The sequence below is a fragment of the Plasmodium malariae genome, assembly GCF_900090045.1.
Source record: "Plasmodium malariae genome assembly, contig: PmUG01_00_26, whole genome shotgun sequence".
NCBI classification, from domain to species: Eukaryota; Apicomplexa; class Aconoidasida; order Haemosporida; family Plasmodiidae; genus Plasmodium; species Plasmodium malariae.
Window position 1 is genome coordinate 39,181 of NW_021638298.1, and position 6,457 is coordinate 45,637.

Here is a 6,457-nt window from a genome sequence, read left to right on the forward strand (position 1 = left end):
ATACGGAAAAAAAACATATAAATAATAAAATATAATATGTATATAGTCGATATAGAAATATGTGCATAGTTAATTTGTATTTAGTAAATAATTTATTACGTCTGTATTGTTTTGTTTAATATGGTAAATATAAGGATATACACATGAAAAATTGTAATATAATCATTAAAATAATTATTAGTTAATTGAAATAATGTATAATTTACACATAATAATTATATATAGGTCAGTATAATAAAGTAAGGAGGTAATTAGAACAACAATTATAATCTTACCTTATTAGTTATTTTTTTTATATATAACAGTATATTTGATAAAAATTAACTCCTATAAAAAGAAAAATAAAGATACCTTATAATTATTACTTTAATCAAAAGCGGAATAAGAATTTATTAAAAACATGGTACGTGTTTTTGTATGGACATTATTTTTTTATTCTCTTTACTTGTACTCCTTTGTATTTATTTAAATATTTAGTTAAATGGATTATACAGATATTATTTCACGTATTTGTTTCTACATTCCATATTTACTGTTATATTTCTGCCTCTTTTATTTTTTTAATCTTCTACATATATTTATATGTGAATTCATGTAGTTAATATATATCAATTATATATTTGAAATTCAAAAACATTGTTAATATTTTTTATTCCTCCTTTTCAACTAAATTTGAATCTTCCCTCTATTATCTCAAATTTATGCTTTATGTTTTTAACTTATTTTTATTATTATTATTTTTTAATTTATATTTGAAATATTACAAATGATAAGTGGAAATTATTAAATTTTAAGTATACTAATTTTTATAGGAATTTAAAAAAAAAAAAAAAAAAATAGAATTCTTTTTTGTCATTATGAAAAAGTCACTAAAGTGTTAATCGAGAGCTAACAAGTTGTAATAATTATTGTATTGTATGTAATTATAATTGCAAATGTTATTAAATTTTTTTTTTTGGTATACTGTTTATTGTATTATTAACCGGTCTAGTACATGAAAAAGTTTTAGCGTAAAATAAAATAGAGTATAGAGAGTATTAGCAGTATGTGTATTATAATAATTGAAATTTTACCTTAACGAAGACACAATTTTGTTCTTTTGGTTACATTTCTTTCTATCCGGATGTGTTATTTTTCGTAAAAAATTGTTAATATATAAAGAGAGAGAACGGAGAAGAAGATAAAAGATAGATGAAAGATCATGCAAAAATAAAACCAGAAAAAATGTAACAGAAATCATAAAAAAAAAAAAAAATAAAATAACACAAAGTATAGTTATGTATTATAATGAATATATAACAATAATGAACATTTAAAAATCTTTTTTTTCTTCTTTTAATTTGTTTCCCTTTGTAAATGGACAATTAAAGAGATATACTTCTAAAAAATGAAGATAGATATATATATAAATTGTTAATACAGATGAAACATAAAGAAGAAAAAATAAAAAAGAGAGGAACGATAATTGCGTATGTTGTTATTTTTCTCTTAGGAAGTTAGGGACGACGAAAAATTGCAAAAATATGTTTTTAATTATATACTCCTTTAGGACTCAGGGACATATAAAGTGAAATCAACTATTTACAAAAATTTTTTATGCGTCACAAATGCTGCAGTATCGTGTGCATATAAGTGTGTGTATGTATGAGGATATGTATATGGGTATATCTAGACATGTGTGTATATACTCTATAGGATTATGTATCCATTTATGTGTTTACGCATATGTACGTTTCTATATTTCATAAATGAATATTTATTTTTATATCTAGTTAAATATTTTAATTATGTGTTCATATATTTAAAAGGGCTGATGCAAGGAGTTACTGCTACACAGAGTAAACTTGATAGAATTAGAAATAATAAACGAAATAAAATACAATATATATATTATAGTTTGTCTATTTTCTTTTATGATAATACTTCTTCAATTTTTTATTATGCACGAGATACATACGTATATATTCAAAAAATTTTTTATGTAATCTCCCAATAATATGTAAAGCTAAGTAACTCAATCAGAAGTATACATTTATAAAGAAGCTAATGTGAACATAATCCTCTTAAAAAAAATAAATAGAATAAGATTTTTTTCTTTGGTAGTTTATTTTATATATAAAAATAGCATACACAGTTTGAAGACATATTCATGTACATGTATAAGTATATGAATATATCATTATTTATTATTAAATATTTATCCATATAGGATGCCTGTACATACAGAATTGCTTCTTTTTTTATTTTAGACTAGCTTTTATTGGATGTTTTATCTTGTTTACATTCAAGAGTTGTAAACGAACGAACATACATATGTATATAAATATACAATCTTTAGAATATTGGATACTTATTTACATGTAATTATTTACATTACCACATTATGTTCCTTTGTTGTATATGTAAAAAAATAATATTACGTTTATTTACATAGAAAAGGATGAATCACATTATAAGATTCACATAAATGACAAGGAAGCATATCTCCAATGAATGGAATTCGTTGTAACAGCTATTTCCATTACGAATGTTAATAAAGAAAAGGAATAAAAAAAAATTTAAATTGTAAGTCATATGAACAGAGAGCTGTTAATATTAATTAGTTGAAAAGAAAATTCGATCAACAGCAGTCTTTATAATATTGTGTTAATATTGTTAACGTACTTCTGATTAACTATATTGAATATTCTTATATGGAGTTTAATTAATATGTTCATCGTAAGCATTCAGAAGGTTAAAATAATAACATAGAAAATAATAAAGTATAAGGAAAACAAATATAAATGTACAAACGCATGCTGTTAGTTTGTCCTCTTATAATAGAAAATATCTTATATTAGTAAGTAAGTATATGAATACATATACTGTATCTGCATGTTAATGCATATGTTAATAATTGTTTCCACCGTTAAGCAAGCATCTAAGTATACATATGCAATAATTAAAGATGGGCGCAGGAATATTACGTATGCATATTTTTACGTAATGTGTTAATTTATTTGGATCATAGAAAAAATAAAATATTATACTTTAATTTTTGTTTTAATTATGTTATAAGATTTACAATAGTTATATGCGTGTAAACTTATAATATAAAACAGGAAAAACTGTATAGAAAAAAATAAATTAATTAGAAAAATTAATTACCTGTAATATTACCTAGTACAATAAAAAACATGAAGATAAAAGGCGTAATAATGCGCACCATAGCATTTATTTCAATATATTTATGTTTATGTAGAAATAATTCTATAGAAATCATTGTGGTAATAGTACTGTAGAAAAATTTTAGTAGTTCTATAGTAAGGAAAGTCATAAAAATATTACTTATCGAAGAAATTTTAAAAAAATAATTTCACTGAAAATAATATATTACGGACATTAATTTATATTTAAAGAATAAATTGAAATAAAAAAAAGTCCTGCAAAATGTTATTATAATACATGCAACATCATCAATTAAAAGGAATATAATCTATTATAATAAAATGTATATATATGTTAAATAATTATTACAAGTGGACAATATATCTGCAACAAACAAAAAAATTTATGGTGATTAATATAAATATATGAATGTAAATTAATAGATATACTTGTATATAATAATTATATATATTTAATTATACTATTTATGTATTTCGTATACATTTACTAAGGAAGTACATGAAAATGTCAAGACGAAAGGACAATTATTTATAGATGATTAGCAAACTTTGGAAAATATGTATAATTAATTTAAATTGATTTGGATATTTATAATAAATACAACATTCAAAAAATAATTTAGATAAAAATAAATATATAAAAAGTTATAAATAGGGTTACATGAACATTTAGAACATATATATTATAATTGAGATTATAAAATGAGTAAACTATAATATAATATGTTAGTTATAAAATACAATATTAATTATTAAGGTGTATTATAAAAATTTTTTAGATAAATGCTAAATTTTAATGCTTAGTTATGTAAAACATATACAGAAGAAATAAATACTGAAAGTTCTTGAAGTATAAATCTTTTCAAATAAGTTTATATCTATATATGTTACAAAATAAAATAAAAAGACAATTAACTTGTTTTTATAAAGTTTTTTAGGGCAGTGTGTGTATATAGTATATTAAAATTTAAAACATTTGTTATAAAGTTTTTAAATGATTATTTATATGAAGTGATTTTTCTCATACAAAATAATATAAATTTATTATTATATAAATAAAATTACATATTTAATATATTATATTTTTATAGTTATATATATCCTTACCATTCAGCAAACATTATTGAAAATAGATATTCCTACGTTTAAAGATGTTTTTCATAAAGCATTTAATTTGTTTATCTATATTACATAGAAGTTGCAATTTAATTGATAGTGTGGGTATTATTTATTTGTTAATCAGTAAAAATTAAACACCCTTATATCCTCTATAAAAATATCAAAAATAAAAATATTGGATTAAAACTTTTCCAAAATTCAATTATACGTTATTTTATATGTTATATTTTCTTATTTCGTAAGAATATTAATTTTTTGCTGTAATTGCTTTTTTTAAATGTTATATCTACTAAAAATTTATTATTTTTTTCGTTTACAATTTGATTCTTTCTATTTAATACTGTCATTTTTAGAGAACGCATAGATTTATATTTTTCTTAGCAAAAAAAAAAAAAACAAAATATAAATTAGTAAATTATTAACATTAGTAAATTTTATTTTAATAATAATATATAAAAGTATATTTATTAAAATATATAAAAATTATAATATCCTATTTATAGTAGTGTGATACAACTACATAAAGTGTTAAATTCTATAGTAGTTGTTAAAAGATAAGAATTTCTTATGTAAATTAAATAGTGGGCTGAAATTTTTATATTATTTGGAAGTATGTCCTTTAGATACATTATACATATGGTACTTCTTAGGTTTCAATTTGTGCTATAAAAATAAATAGTCGTTTTTTATTATTTCCCCCCCTGTCTTGTTAATAATATTATGTGTATGCAGTAACTTACTTTTTTCAGTTATAAAATAAGGTTTTAATGGAATAAAATGTAAAGTTCATTAAACTCATTAATGGGATTAAAAAAAAAATTAACAGATATATTACTAATGTATGCTGATGTATATATTCTCACAGCATATATTTTCTTTTTATTCTTATTATAAAATAAATTCTTTATACCTTAAAGAAGCGATTTTAATTCTTAGCTAAAAAGTATTGATATTAAAAATTTAGTATTATTCTGTTACGCTAATAAAATGTATATAAATTATTGGAGAATTCTTAATAAAAATAATTTTGCTGAAAATTATTTTATTTGATATTAATTTAATCATAAGTAAGCTTTCCGGAAATATCTGTAAATAATTTTTTAATATAAAAATTTTTTTTTGTGCAATTTATTTTATTTTTGATATTTAATATTTTTTTTAAAATATAAAGTAATATTAAATAAAATAACAGCGGAAATAATTATATCTCTTTATCTGCAATATGGATACAAATAATTAGTTTGTTTGATACATATATATATATATATATATATTCTAAAATTAAGTATTTCCAATTTTCATAAAAAAATCAATATTTTATTTTAGTTAAAACACTTAAATCTATCTTTATTATTTGGATATGTACTTATTTAAAGAGTGTGTTATAATAACCTGGCAAATTTTTTTCTCTATAATTTTGGATAATGCAAGTTATATATATACAGATATACAGTTATAAGAAAAATTTCCTTATTCGTTAGTAAATTCATCACATAATAAATGAAAAAAATATTTTCTTTTAATTCTAGTGCACTTCTGATAAATCTTTAGACGATTAGAACTCTGCCGATGGAACATTAAATTCTAGATCTGATATATCATTATTAAAATATAAGAAGAAAAAAATAAATTTATATGTAACAGATAAGCTACCTGGAAATACATAAGATGATTCATAAAATGAATATAGTGACGTTAAATAATCTTATTATAGAAAGGATTAATATATAGACAACTATAATTCAAGAGATAAATCCGAAAAATTATTCAAGAAATAACTATCGCTTATATGTAAAATCTTCAGAGATAGTTCTCATTGAATAACGACTATATATATAAATTATTTCTATAAATAAACTCAATATATTTACCGATGCTCTCCAGGAAAAAAGTTTAAAATGTTCAGCATATACTAATGCGGTTTCAATATATGGCCTACGAGTAATAATTTTTATGATAATATTTTCACTACTTATTTTAGAGGTTGTTTGTGGAATGAGCTTAACCTGTTTTCATTAGTAAATATTTATATAATATTTTTTCGCGAGTATGCTGGAAAGGAAGTGGTATTTGGCCTTATTTTTTTTTTATGTTTTTCAGTTGTTATTTATATACTGATAAAATTTTTGGAGTTTTCAATTGATGTAAGAAGAAATGGTATTCAAACCCAT